Here is a 15,643-nt window from a genome sequence, read left to right on the forward strand (position 1 = left end):
CCCAATCTTCCAGTTTCACAAGGTCCTCTTGCAATTTATCACTATCCACTTGAGATTTAACTACTTTGCATAATTTTGTGTTATCCACTAATTCGATCATCTCACTCATTGTTCCCTTTTCCAGATCATTTATAAATATATTAAAAAGTACCGGTCCAAGTACAGATCCTTGATGCACTCCACTGTTTACTTTTTTCCACTGTGCAAACAGACCATTTAATCCTACTCTGTTTCCTGTCTTAAGCAACTTGCAATCCACAAAAGGATATCGCCTCCCATCCCATGACTTTTTAGTTTTTTTAGAAACCTCTCATGCAGGGCTTTGTCACATGCCTTCTGAAAATCCAAATATACCACATCTACTGGTTCACCTTTATCCACATATTTATTCACCCCTTCAAAAAACTCATTTAGTTTTTGTTCTAACATACACATTTTCAGGCAAAAGAAAATAAAAATTGAAAACGAAGGTCCCTAGTGATAGGGATGATGGTCTACAGCACTATCTACAAGAAAAGGCAGATGTCAAAATAGTTGATAATTCATTAAGATCTTAAGGTCTCATTTTCAGACTTGGCTATATCACAGCTTCTTTCCCAGAAGCAGGCACAAGGCTCTGTTCTAATGAGCTATCTGCCATTGTTACTAGCTATGGAAAAAGACTATGACCTATAGCCTTCAGATAAGTAGAAGGGGTTGGATCCAATTTAAGCATAGTTAATTTTTTGTTTTTTTTTTAATCAAAACCTGTTCAGATCACATAGCCACCAGTGATATGACACAGCAAATGCAGTAAATTACAGAACACAGGAAGTATCTGGACCAGTACATAGCTTACCAGTACACATTGTATGTTCAGAATCTGAAATGCAAACACCCGCAGTTATGAGAAACATTCACAAACAATCACTGCACCGGGGCAGGGACCCCGATGGTCCGACCACCATCTACACATCTCTCAGACCGACCTTGCATCCATACAAACAAATCCTCACAAACACAACACTCAACACTCAATAAATTGTACCCCCACCCACGCACCCAGGAGACCAAGTTAGAGACAGGCATGTACATAATACATTCCAATAGTACACATTGATTCCTAGGATAACACAGCTTACTATTCGAGATAGTGCTGCTGAGAAAAGTGTCCCCAAAGTGATGCTGCAAGTAGGTTGGCATTGATGGGGGACTAAATTGACAGTGCCTAGAGCAAGTCAGCTCATGGACTCTAGAACCATTGAGCAGTATATCCAGTAGCAAGCAGACTGTTCTGTATGTCCAGAGGCAACAAAGTGAAGCAGATAGCCCAGCATTTGTAGTATACTTTATCCGATTTGTGATTCCCCACAGTGAAGTCCAGCCATTCCATTTGCATGGCCGACACCATCCGCTGGTGCCACGCTTTAATGGAGGACGATGATGAGGGCTCAATCCAAGTGGATAAAATGGTGCGGCAAGCCAGAAGAACAGCGAAACGCCCAAAGCGGTCCATAGAGGTACTATGCTGATGCTTAACGTTAAGCAAGCTGCATAATAGAGACAGGCCCAATCTTTTTGCTGGCCCTCCAGTTCATTTGTATATAGCACTGAATATTGCGGACCAAAACCCATCCAGCATCGTGCATTCTATAAGCCAATACAGTAGGGAACCCTCTGTCCTACCACATTTGATGCACACTGGAGAATTTATGCGGCCCAAGCGGAACCTCCGAACATTGTCACAGATGGTGTGGTGTAGGATTTGAAACTGCAGTTCTCGTAGGCCTTAGTCCGAATTATGAGAGTACATTGTTTTGAAGCAATTCAACAGAAAATTAACCGTCAGAGGTTCTCCCAGAGAGGCAGACCAATACGTGACTAGTGCATCCAAGTTACAGTTTCGCCGAAAGCTTTTTCCCAGCTTACTCCAGCCAGCAATTGAGTTGGATACACAGGACGTGTCAAAAAACACTGTTGCAAATGAAAGTTCTGATGTAAATGCTTCTGCCGTGCTTGCAGATAGGCAAAAAAGTATCATGAAGAAATCTGAAAGGTATGAGTTATTGATTGAAATGTCTGCACTGCCGGTGAGTCCTCTCATATAGATGGAAGACAAAAGCGAACCTTTCCATGCCCATTGTTTAAAAATTACACTGCAGTCTTGCCCTGGAGGAAAGTCAGCATTGCCCACCAAAAGGAGCAACAGAGATGTCAGGCCACTCAGGCCTCAGAGTGCACCCACCGCCAGGTGCATATGCATGGATAAAGCAACACCCTAGGGAACTCCAAAGTTCGCAGCACTGCTGGGCTTGCCTATAAGAGAAACAGCGGCAACCATAGAGCTGACATATTAGTGAGCAACTTTGCTGCACAATAAGAATAAGAGTCAGTGAGCCACTCTCCCACAAATTGCAATTGCCAAGCAGCATTATAAAGTCGAAAATCAGGAAGACCTACGCCATCATTCTCCCATGAACATTCGAGAGTGGTATAGGAGTCATAATGGACAACGAACTATCCTTCAGGAACCACATAACCAAAATTAAGGAGAGATATCACAAATTGTTAACTCTAAGACGTCTAAAACCATTCCTAACCCCAAATGATTTCAGAACGGTACTTCAACTTCTCATCTTATGAAACATCAACTACTGCAACTCCCTACTTCTTGGACTACCGTTTTCCAACATCAAACCACTCCAAATCCTACAAAACTCAGCTGCCAGAATCCTCATAGGCACAAAGAAGAATGAACATATAACCCCCTTACTTATATCACTACACTGGCTACCAATAAAATTCTGACTAGAACACAAAACACTGACCATCTTACACAAATTATTACACAAAGAACAAACTGACCGGGCAGGCTTAAACCTCACCCCTCATAATCCTCAATGAAACCTACGATAAAACAAAGGACTACTAGCAGTCCCCTCCATCAAAACTGCACAACTCACCACAACCCAAGAAAGAGCATTCTCCATTGGCAGTCCCAAAATCTGGAACACCCTCCCGATGGAACTAAGACTGCAACCCAACTTAAAAGCATTCAAAAAAGATCTGAAAACTTGGCTTTTCTCCAAAGCCTACCAAGACAAGCAAGGAATACTCAGCAATCAACTAACAACAAACCTTCCAACTGAACCGAAACAGACCCTTATCCCTCAATCAACTGCCACCCAGATCACCTAATATTGCCAAACATTAACTAACCTGATATACCTCTGTGACCCAACCATGTATATATACCTGAATATTCTCACCGCCTATTGTATAAATACCATTAACTAATTGCACGTGTATCTTACTCTGTTATCCATACACCTCATATCTAAATTGTCATATTCTGATCGAACCATGTAAACCATAGTGATGGCGATACCGAACGACGGTATATAAAACTCGACAAACAAATAAACTAATATTTTATCCTCGCTTTCTTTCAAGCCCAGATAAACTGCGAAAAGGATGATCTGAGTTTCTAGAGGTCGCTAGCTGTGAGCCAGCAGGGGAGCATATGTAGTTTATAGAGTAGTTTAGAAACAATCATCATTTTCAAAAGGGCACAGCGGCCAAAAAATGACAATGGGAGGGATCACTATGCTGCCAATTGAGACTGTTTGGCTGCCAGTGTCTCTTTAATATTCAGAGCATATAGACATTTTAAGTCCCTAGGGACCCAAACTCCCAAGTACTTAATTTTATCTGGGGCCCAGGAGAAAGGGAAGTCATCTACCCAGGTGTATCGTAATTGTGGATCCAGGGCTAACGCCTCAGACTTTGAGAAGTTGATTGTCAATCCCGCAATGTCTTGAAATTGGGAAAAGAGCTGTTTTATGACAGGGATACTGCTGCGAGGACGTCCCACAAACAGGAGAATGTCATCAGCAAACATAGCCACTTTGAAAGGGTAGCTCCCAACACTGAGGCCCCCAAAATTTATATTGCAGCATAGCCTTGTCGCCAGGGGGTCAATCGCCAGAACAAACAAAAGTGGCAAAAGTAGGCACCCTTGCCGCACCCCACAGTGGAGGCGAAAAGGGTCAGAACATAAGAACATAAGAACATAAGAAAATGCCATACTGGGTCAGACCAAGGGTCCATCAAGCCCAGCATCCTGTTTCCAACAGTGGCCAATCCAGGCCATAAGAACCTGGCAAGTACCCAAAAACTAAGTCTATTCCATGTAACCATTGCTAATGGCAGTGGCTATTCTCTAAGTGAACTTAATAGCAGGTAATGGACTTCTCCTCCAAGAACTTATCCAATCCTTTTTTAAACACAGCTATACTAACTGCACGAACCACATTCTCTGGCAACAAATTCCAGAGTTTAATTGTGCGTTGAATAAAAAAGAACTTTCTCTCCGATTAGTTTTAAATGTGCCCCATGCTAACTTCATGGAGTGCCCCTAGTCTTTCTACTATCCGAAAGAGTAAATAACCGATTCACATCTACCCGTTCTAGACCTCTCATGATTTTAAACACCTCTATCATATCCCCCCTCAGTCGTCTCTTCTCCAAGCTGAAAAGTCCTAACCTCTTTAGTCTTTCCTCATAGGGGAGTTGTTCCATTCCCTTTATCATTTTGGTAGCCCTTCTCTGTACCTTCTCCATCGCAATTATATCTTTTTTGAGATGCGGCGACCAGAATTGTACACAGTATTCAAGGTGCGGTCTCACCATGGAGCGATACAGAGGCATTATGACATTTTCCGTTTTATTCATCATTCCTTTTCTAATAATTCCCAACATTCTGTTTGCTTGACACCTAGATCTCTTTCTTGGGTTGTAGCACCTAATATGGAACCCAACATTGTGTAATTATAGCATGGGTTATTTTTCCCTATATGCATCACCTTGCACTTATCCACATTAAATTTCATCTGCTATTTGGATGCCCAATTTTCCAGTCTCACAAGGTCTTCCTGCAATTTATCACAATCTGCTTGTGATTTAACTACTCTGAACAATTTTGTGTCATCTGCAAATTTGATTATCTCACTTGTCGTATTTCTTTCCAGATCATTTATAAATATATTGAACAGTAAGGGTTCCAATACAGATCCCTGAGGCACTCCACTGTCCACTCCCTTCCACTGAGAAAATTGCCCATTTAATCCTACTCTCTGTTTCCTGTCTTTAGCCAGTTTGCAATCCACGAAAGGACATTGCCACCTATCCCATGACTTTTTACTTTTCCTAGAAGCCTCTCATGAGGAACTTTGTCAAACGCCTTCTGAAAATCCAGGTATACTATATCTACCGGTTCACCTTTATCCACATGTTTATTAACTCCTTCAAAAAAGTGAAGCAGATTTGTGAGGCAAGACTTGCCCTGGGTAAAGCCATGCTGACTTTGTTCCATTAAACCATGTCTTTCTATATGTTCTGTGATTTTGATGTTTAGAACACTTTCCACTATTTTTCCTGGCACTGAAGTCAGGCTAACCGGTCTGTAGTTTCCCGGATCGCCCCTGGAGCCCTTTGATTAGGATGCATACACTGGGGGCATTGTATAAGATTTCCAACCATGTCACTAATGCGCCAGAAAAATCGTATTGTTGCAAGGTCCAGAACAGGTAGTCCCAAGATAAAGAGTCAAACGCTTTTTCCACATCTAGACTCAGAATAATTGCTTCCACCGGGGAATGATAACTAAGGGTCGCTATAAGACGGCAGACATTTCTTACCCCCTGCCTACCTTTAACAAATCCTGTTTGGTCCAGGTTGTTCATGCAGGGAAGTATGGTGTTCAGTCTGGCCGCGAGGACTGCTGCTAAAATTTTTATATCTACATCGATTAACAAAATGGGGGTGATAGGATCCTACATCCAAAGGATCCTTACCCTTTTTGGGTAATACCACTATAATTGATTGATTCATAGTTGGGGTAAGTGATTTAAAAGAAATGAGATTATAAAAGGAGGACAATGTGGGGAGAAAAAGGAACTTTAGTGTTTTATAAAATTCGGGCCCCAGGCCATCTTGCCCCGCCGCTTTCCCTAAGATGAATCCCTGTATTACCGAGTAAATTTCACCATCCTTGATGGGTGCATTTAAAAGAGCTAATTGGTCAGGAGATAACTTTAGCCAAGGAAAATCGTGGAAAAAGGATTCAGAGGTCTCAGCATTTCTTACTCGGTTATGGTATAGGGCACTTTAGTATTCCAAAAATTGGGAAGAAATATCTTATTGAGTAACCCTATGAGTTCCCTCCTTGTCCCTAATCCCAGTTATAGTAGAGTTTTTATTGTGAACCCACACCAGATTAGCTAGTAGTCTACTTGGTCGATTGCCATGGTTATATAGCTGATATTGAAATTCTCAGTGACTTGGAGGCCAAGCTTAGTTAATTTTGAAATAAATTCTGCATACAAAACTATTTTCCTGAATTCTAAAAAAAACCCTTCCCTACTCCTCCAGCCATTCCTCTTACATACCTCATATCCACTGCTCTTCTTCTCAACACATGTCTTTTTCACTCAGTACCACATGGCTGCTCTCCTCTCAGTGCATGCCTCTTAGCCATGTCTCTCACTTGTCCATCAGAAAAAGCTTTTTTTTCTTCCACTATATTAATATTTCCACTGTTAGATTCCTGCTGTAATAGCTTTAACCTTTACTCCACACTCTCCCTCATACTTGCTCTAATCTGTCTGATTTTCTCTTCAAAAAGGTGCCCAAGGTCTCTCCTTTAACTTCCTTTACTACCAGGCTTCTAATAGCTTGAAACAATTTAACTGTGCGATTACCTGCTGAGGCTAATTGACCACAGATAAACTGCTTTTTCGCATCCTTGAAGGTAGACCTATAGATCTTTGCACTGGTCTTTACATTGAGCCAGATTCTGCAGAGACTTATGGTGCTTCCATCTACACTCCAACTGATGGGTGTTATGAACCTGTTCATGGACCCCATCCCACAGACAGGTCTTCCACTTACCGCTGTGCCTGCCTGACGCCGCCACCTTATGGCCTTGCTCTACGCGGCCTAGGCTGCCTCTGGACTGTCCTGCCACCGCCACAGCTTCACTATTCTTCACCACTTCCTGGGGCCTTACCTGTTCAGCCGGATGCCACTGACGTCATCTTTGTGGCTTAGTTCCGCCCCCGGGAGGCCTTCATCTTCGCGGTTCCAAGCCGCCGCCGCTGACTCCACCTTCAGCGGGGGAAGACGCTGCTGGGATACCTTCAGGCAGCAGGAAGCTGATGCTGCCTCCTATGCGGCCTGTGCGCTGATGCCAGGACCTCTGCCTGCTTCTTCGTCTTCGCGGCAGGGTTGCCGCTGTCCTCGGTCCTGTTCCTGGGCCCTTCCTAAGCGATGGCACGTGCCTCTTCAATCTGTTGAAAGAGCCACTGCTGGCCCCACCAGATGTCATCCCAGTCCATTTCCTGTTTCAGCCCTATAAAAGTGCTCAGTTCTTGTTCATCAGGGCCTTCGGATGTGGATTTCACAGTTGTCTGTGCTCCTCTTCGGGTCAAGGTCCTCCGTGGTCTTCATTTGTCTAAGATGGCTCTTTGAACCATGTCTTCGATGTTCCTGGTCTCATTCCTCAGAGCTCCTTTGTTGCCTTGTCCTAGTTCCAGATGTCCTGATGTTCCAGAAGTTCGAGTCTTCCAAGTTCCGAGTCCTCCAGATGGCCACCCCGAGGGTAAATCAGTATTGATCTAGTTACTGTTTCTGGTCATTGGAGCCTCGTTTGGTTGGATCCCCTAGTGGCGTTTGTCTCGCTCCGCGTGGTCCGTGACCAGCCTTCCCAGGTTGGGTAGGGCACGCAAGTGGACAGGGTGGTCCGTGACCGGCCCATGCGGGGCTGTGTAGGGTGCCCTGAGGGACAGGGCCCACCTGCACCTTCCAAGTTCCAAGTCCTCGCCTGAGTCCTTCCAAGTTCCAAGTCTTCAGCTTCCATCTGGCCTAACGCACTCGTTGTTCCCAAGCGGCGGGTCCGGAAGGGCTTCCGAGTGGCCGGATGGCTACTCCTGAGACCAGCATTGCGTTGCTGGGTCTCATTGGTGCGTGTAGGTCCAGTGGAGGGCTGATCCTGCCTTGTTACTGTTCTGGTTCCTTGCCTTAGTTCTAGTCCTGCCTTATTCCTGTTCCGCCCATGCTTGCTTGCTCTCACTTCCCACGGTGTGCCTTGGGGCTCCTCCCTGAGTCATGCCATGGTTCAGGGGCTTATGCTTTCCCATGAGCTAGCAACCACACCTCCGCGCTCTCTACATCATCCGTATGCCGCGCCCACAACAGGATCCTCTGGCCTTGCAATCGCAACAGGATCCGAAGGCTGAGCTTACAACAGGATGCAAAGGCCATGAACTCTGTGAGCGTGTGTCTGCAACGGGCTCAGGTTCCTGGATATTTTTTAAATCTTGTCCCCTGCCTAGAAAATCTTTTGCTCCTAGTTTCCTGGACTTTTGCCTAGTAAAAATTTTTTTTTATTGTTTGCTTCGTTTTGAGTATGTTTGGATTTTTACGTCCTGCAGGAGGCACCTGCATCCAAACTTTCTTTAAGGTAGTCCAGTCCTGGAGCTCCTCTCAACCAGCAGGAGGCGCCTGCACTAGTTCCAGAGACCATCTCTGTTCAGTTCCACAGAGTTGTGGGGTTCCATGCTGGGTTCCACGCGACCTGCAGGAGGCGCCTGCGCCCAGGTTTCCACGTCACCTTTACCAAGTTCTGCTTCTTCACGAGCATTGTCAAGCTTCAGGGAGTGTATGCCTACTTAAATCAGTTTACAGCAACCCTAGGTCCTTGAGTTTTACCGACTGGCAGAAGTCGCCTGCACCCTAGAACTGGCTTCGTTCCATCAGTTCCCATTCAGCCCGTGCTTTTTATGGGACTAATTACACCTACCATCCTGACACTGCTCTGTACAAGTGAGAGGTCCAGCTTCAAATTCCATCCCAAAGTTCCTGAGATATCACCTTGTTGGGTCTCTTCACCTTAATTTCACCATGGCAAGTTGTCTTGAATCCACAGCTTATAAACCATCATCCTTCTGGTATCCTTTGCACAGCTTCTTACCTGCTAGAGTCCAGATTGGGAAATCTGACTTGTTGTTTATCCGCCCATCTGAGGTTGTCTCCACTGCCAGACAAAGGTCCGTGATTGCCACCTTTAGGCTTCTCTGGGAAGCCCTCATTGTTCTTCTGCTCCGTTTCCATCAGGAGAGATCTCTTGCTCCATCTAAGAACTGCTCTTCAAAGATGACCAAACTGGCCAGCTTTTCAAATTGTTTTCCAGCAGTCAAAGTTGCCGCTGCAAGGATTGCTGCCATTGACTGAACTTACCAACCATCCCATGGGTCGAAGACTATTTCTTTAAACTTGGCTGGAATCCTTCACGGTCTCCAAGCCTTGCCTTTTGGAGCCTTATCCCTTGTCTTAAGCAGCTCATCTGATCCGAGGCCAAGAGATTGCTTCTATCACTACTCTGGAGATCTTCTTCAAGAAATGGTTCCTTGTATAAAGCTGGGCCCTTAATTCTGTTGACCATCTAATGCCTTTTGAGCAACCCCACGTGGTATGGGACCCCACGTTAATATGTGGATTATACCTGAGATGCAACCTTCAAGGAACTTTTCTCATCCATTCTGGCTTTATAAGAGTTTGAGTTCAGTAACCCTGTGAATCTCTTCATTTCATCTGTCAACCGCTACTCCATGTACTATGGGCCAGATTTTCAAAGGGGTACATGTGTAAGATACATGCGTACCCCCCAAAAACTTGGCCCAAATACCCCCTGCGTGCGCCGAGCCTATGTTGCATAGGCTTCCAGCGCGTGCAAAGCCCCGGGACGTGCGTAAGTCCTGGGGCTTTCCTGGGGGGGGGGGCGTGTCGGGGGGTGTGACGCGGCCGGCACGTCATCTGGGGGCGGTGCTGCGGGCGTGGTTTCAGCCCATGGGCATGGCCGCAGCCTCCGGACCAGCCCCCGGACCGAACATGGTACGCGGTAGCCGGCCCGGTGCGCGCAAAGTTATGCCTGCCTCGAGCAGGCGTAACTTTCGCGACAGAGGTAGGGGGGGAACGGAGGTAGACTGCGTGGCTCGGCGGGCGCAGGCTGCTGATTTTGGGCAGCCTTGCACGTGCCGACTCCGGATTTTAATGGATACGCGCGTATCTATTGAAATCGCGTGAACAAAATTACGTGTTTGCGCAAGTTTATGAAATCTACCCCTATCTGTCTTCAAGGAGTATAAATTGCTCCAAGACCAGCTTCCCATTTTTTGAGCAATATTTGTTAGACTGTCTAGTTCCACCTGGCGCTCCTCGTACCAATGTTCATCTAACAAGGGGTATCTGCAAGTTTGCATTCTCCTGATACACCATCTTGTTTCCAAGATTCCAACAATGATGCCTTAAGCCTACTATCTGGCTGTTGATCTCAAGAAGAAGATGCTGTGGAGGTGTTACTCACTCTCGTCTTGATTTAATAAAATCCTGAACTGGACCATCCCTTAAGATGCTATTGCTACTTCTGTACCTCCAATTCAACCTGAATCATGTGTCTACGTTGTGTTCAGTATGTTGCTTCGCCTCATCGCTTCAGCTCCTTCCAAGCCTTGAACATCTTTTGTTTTGGACCCCCAAGTTCCCCAGTTGGTATAGAAGATATGCCTTCTTGCCTTCAGCCGTTGAGAAGAGGTTGAAGGAGGGGCTTTGAGGAGGAGGTGCTGTTACGAACCTGCCCGCAGACCCAATCGGACAGGTCCTCCACTTACCGCTGTGCCTGCCTAACACCGCCACCTTGGGACCTTGCTCTGCGTGGCCTAGGCCACCTCCGTACCATCCTGCCGCCTTGGTTTGCTGCTGCCGCGGCTTCTCTATTCTTCACCGCTCCCTGGGGCCTTGCCTGTGCAGCTGGATGCCGCTGACGTCGTCTTCTCGGCTTAGTGCCGCCCCCGAGAGGCCTTCATCTTCGCAGATCCAAGCCACCACCGCTGACTCTGCCTTTGACGGGGGAAGATGCAACCGGGATACCTTCAGGCAGCAGGAAGCTGCTGCTGCCTCCTATGCGGCCTGTGCGCCGCCACGAGGACCTCTGCTTGCTTCTTTATCTTCGCAGCAAGGTCGCCGCTGTCTTCTGTCCTGTTCCTGGGCCCTTCCTAGGCGCCGGTGCACACCTCTTCAATCTATTTAAAGGGCCAGCGGCGGGAAAAGCCCGCGGCCCCATCGGATGTCAGCCGCAGTCCATTTCCTGTTTCAGCCCTATAAAAGGGCTCAGTTCTTGTTCTTCAGAGTCTTCAGATCTGGATTTCACAGTTGTCTGTGCTCCTTTTTGGGTCAAGGTCCTCCGTGGTCTTCATTTGTCTAAGATGGCTCTTCGTTCCATGTCTTCAATATTCCTAGTCTCGTTCCTCAGAGCTCCTATGCTGCCTCGTCCTAGTTCCAGATGTCCTGATGATCTAGAAGTTCCGAGTCTTCCAAGTTCCGAGTCTTCCAGCTCTTCGAGTCCTCCAGATGGCCACCCTGAGGGTAAATACATATTGATCTGGTTCCTATTTCTGGTCATTGGAGCCACGTTTGGTTGGATCTCCTTCTGGCACTTGTCTCACTCCTGCGTGGTCCGCGACCAGCCTTCCCAGGTTGTGTAGGGCATGCAAGTGGACAGGGTGGTCTGTGACCAGTCCATGGGGCTGTGTAGGGTGCCCTGAGGGACAGGGCCCACCTGTACCTTCCAAGTTCCAAGTCCTCGTCTGTGTCCTTCCAAGTTCCAAGTCCTCAGCCTCCATCTGGCCTCACGCACTCGTCGTTCCCAAGCGGTGGGTCTGGAAGGGCTTCCAAGAGGCCGGAGGGCTACTTCTCAGACCAGCATTGCGTTGCTGGGTCTCATTGGTGTGTGTAAGTCCAGCAGAGGGCCGATCCTGCCTTGTTTCTGTTCTGGTTCCTTGCCTTAGTTCTAGTCCTGCCTTGTTCCTGTTCTGGTTCCTTGCCTTAGTTCTAGTCCTGCCTTGTTTCTGTTCTGGTTCCTTGCCTTAGTTCTAGTCCTGCCTTGTTCCTGTTCTGCCCATGCTTGCATGCTCTCACCTCCCACGGTGTTCCTTGGTGCTCCTCCCTGAGTTGTGCCTTGGTTCAGGTGTTCACGCTCTCCCATGAGCTAGTGACTGCGCCTCTGCGCTTTCAACATAAGCCATAACCCATTCCCACAACAGGATCCGAAGGCCGCGCTTGCAACAGTGGGATTGTTGTTTCACAATCCTTAACTTCTCACTAAACCAAAAAGGCTGCTTTTCTAGATTTACCCAGTAAATCCTCGCAGGTGCCCAATTATCAAAAATTTCTCTTAAGATAGAATTACAACAATCAACTCTTTCTTGCAAAGGAAGAGCATCCTTTCTTCAATAATCACTCTTAATTTCTTCCCCTAAGACTTCAACATTTTGCCAAGATAGATTCTTAGATGTCAATTTAATTTTCCTAGTATGAGTGGAACTTATCTGAATAAATAATGAAAAGGAAACAAGGAAATAATCAGACCATGAAAGTATTCTGTCATCTAGAATACGTTCTATGTCTGACACAAAAGCAAATGCATTTGTATCTTAACAACCTAGATTTGAATTTCTCACTTAGCATCCTTTTTCCTGCTATGGATAGATATCAGCCAACTTTAATAAATAGCCTTTTATTGTTTCATACATGGCCCTAGCCCCCAATATATTCAAAACCTGCTTCATTAAAACCAGATTTTGAGCCATTTATTGAAGTTGTCTATATGGGGTAGCCTTTCCTTCCCCTTTCCATGAACAGATAACATTTCTGAAAAGGCAATATTGTCTGCCATATGCCTAATCTGCTTCCCCGGAGTCTGGAAATCTCTCTGTACTGTTTGTATTCTGTTTCTATCGAAGTCATTGGTCTTATCAGTGATTTACTTCCTTTCTTCTTTACTTGCATTGTCAATAGTGTAATGGTTACACGTCACTTAAAATTGATATCAGCCAATCAGCGGTAATTTCCAGTCTAAGCCCTGCCCACTCCCCACCATTCCTGCCCCAAACTCCACCCATACCCCTCCCACCCCATAAAAATCAATAGGTGCAGCCACACCCAAGCCCCACCCCAAACCATACCCCCTCCAGCTGCAAAGCATACCACCAGCCTGCCCCTGACCCCACCCCTGCCCACCCTAAACCATGCCCATAATTCCACCCATGCCCCTCCCACCCGATAGAAGTGAATGGAGTAGCCCTTCCCATTTTCTGCCCTAAGCTACACCCCCTCCCACTCAGAATACTCCCCATCCCCAAACCACACCCCTATGATGTCACTGGAAATGACCCTTGACCGCCTTTTGATAACATCACCAGAAGTCCAACCCATTCCCACCCCAAAAATATGCCCCCCCCCTGAACGTCATCAGGAATGGCCCTGTCGCTTTTAATGACAACAAAATTAATGGACCCTGTCTGTTTTTTGATGACCTCACTGGAAGTTCAAATAATTGCTACTTGCTGACCCCCTTATTTAAAAGTTACTAGCTATGATGTAGCAGAAAGCTCTCTCTCTCCCCTTCTCCTCACTACTTCTTCTGTGATAGGTTGGTGGATTCATGGAATGCCCTCCCAGAAGAGATGGTGAAAACAAATAAAATAATAGAGTTCAAAAGGGCATGGGATACAGAGGAGTCCTATTTATTTATTTTATTTTATTTAAAAGCTCTTCTATACCGTCATTAAGTTAGATAACCGTCACAACGGTTTACAGCAAGGCACGATAATGAATAAAGTAAGTGGTATAGATTACAATTAATCATGTGCCATCATAGTGTGGTAACAATTCACTTCAATAACTATGTGTGTACATTAAGTTTGTCTGTAGGGAGCATATTAGACGGAAAGAATGCAACCTTAATGTGCATTTGTAGGTTACAAATAACAATTTCTAGTTTGGTGCATCCTAATCAATCAACTGTTTTTTTCCTTCTCTTTATCTTTATAAAAAGCTTGTTTAAATAGCCAGGTTTTCAGATTGGATTTGAATATTTTGAAGTTTCTCTGCAGCCTTATTTCGAGTGGCATGGTGTTCCATAGCACGGGGCTAGCCACTGATACTGCTCTCTCCCTAACTTGCATGAGGCGTGCTGTTTTGACAGAGGGAACAGTTAGTAGAGCCTTATTAGCAGATCTTAGGTTTCTTTGTGGGACATGTACGCGCAGAGCAGTGTTAAGCCAGTCAGTTTTTTAGCTATTGGCTAAAGGTTGGAAATGAAGAACAGTAACCTGTGAATTCTTTCGTTGTAACATTTCTGCATGGGGGTAATCCACAAGGAGTCTCCTCCCTTGAAGTTTCATAGCATGATCCCTAATTCTGCAGCTTCGTTTCCATTGGAAAGGGTTTGGTTCTGTGCATTAATACATTTCAGGTATTTAAAAGTCTGTATCATATCTCCCCTGTCTCTCCATACCTCCGGGGTATACATATTTAGTTTCTCCAATATCAGCTCATAAGTTTTTTGGTGCAGACCCCATACATACAAAGAGATAGACACCCACCCACCATACTTCATTATACAGCACAACAGTCATAAACAGGAACATACTGCCCAGTATGGTGGGTTGCAGCTGCAGGCCTTCATACCTTTTAGGGTCCTCCATTAACCAGTATGGCAGCCTGGTTCCCTCAGTATCATCCTTTCTCTCTCCAGGAAGGAGGGTGTCCTACTACAACTCCAGGACCAACAACAGGGCAATGACAGGTTCTGTGATGGTCTGCAAAATATGTATAATTATGCATCAAACAACAAGTTGTAGTTGATCCTTAATTCTACATATTCAAGTAGACTAACATTGCAACCACAATTATTTGCTCTGCTAAATATAAAATAACTAGAAAAATGCATATCAAAAATGAGAAATTTTGAGAGTTTGAAAATGTCACTGTTTAGTACACATGCAGTCCATTCCCTTTCATGGCTGTGAAGGTGTACTCCATAGAGTATACAAAATTTCCAAAGGCGATGTCACATTGTGTGCTTATGTCTATGTTGTGTGTATATGCTAAATTTCAAGTCCTTTCTCCTTTTTTTTCCCCTGAATCAGTGCTCAGTCTTTTTACCTCTCTGCCTCACATTAAATATCTTGTCTCAGCTTGGGTCCTTGTTAGCCTTAGTCATGGCCCTATATCTCTTCATTCATGAATCATATTTGGCCCAAGTTTTTGGCTTTCTGGTTCTGTTTGATCTGTCTCATTGCAAATTCTGTTTCGTGTGTAGCCCTAGTTTGAGGCTTTGTTTAATTTGCATGTCCCATCTTGTTTTGGCCCTAATCTGTAGCCTTCTAGTCTTAGCTCGTTTACTCAGTCTTGTTAAGCACTCCCTGTTTCTTGTTAGTTTTATGGGAACTTTCCAGTTTCTTGCAGCCAGTCCTGCCTTAATGGGTGTCCTTCACTGCCCCTCCAGGGGGTGTGTTTGTTCCAGCAAGTCTTGCTGGCCACCAACAACTGAAGGCTCAATCTTTGGGGAAGGTGACCGCTACAGGCAGAACAAAATCTGCTCCTTGGTCTGCACATTCCTGCCTCACCAGCATCCAGCCCACTCCTGTCCTTGGGGTATAAACCATTGGCAGTGTGCCATGAAATTAATACAGCTTTAGCCTTCATCATCATGAAGGCAGAGATCTAAACCATTTGCTACTACCCATTCAAAACCAGGGACAGA

The 15,643-nt window shown here is 45.5% G+C and overlaps 1 long non-coding RNA gene across 4 annotated transcripts in view; it reads left to right on the forward strand.

Annotated features, from left to right (window-relative positions):
• The window catches only part of LOC115090696, a 381,113-nt gene that overhangs the window by 236,602 nt on the left and 128,868 nt on the right, over positions 1–15,643 (forward strand). The window lies entirely within an intron of this gene.

This window comes from Rhinatrema bivittatum, chromosome 4, assembly GCF_901001135.1.
Source record: "Rhinatrema bivittatum chromosome 4, aRhiBiv1.1, whole genome shotgun sequence".
Lineage (NCBI taxonomy): Eukaryota > Metazoa > Chordata > Amphibia > Gymnophiona > Rhinatrematidae > Rhinatrema > Rhinatrema bivittatum.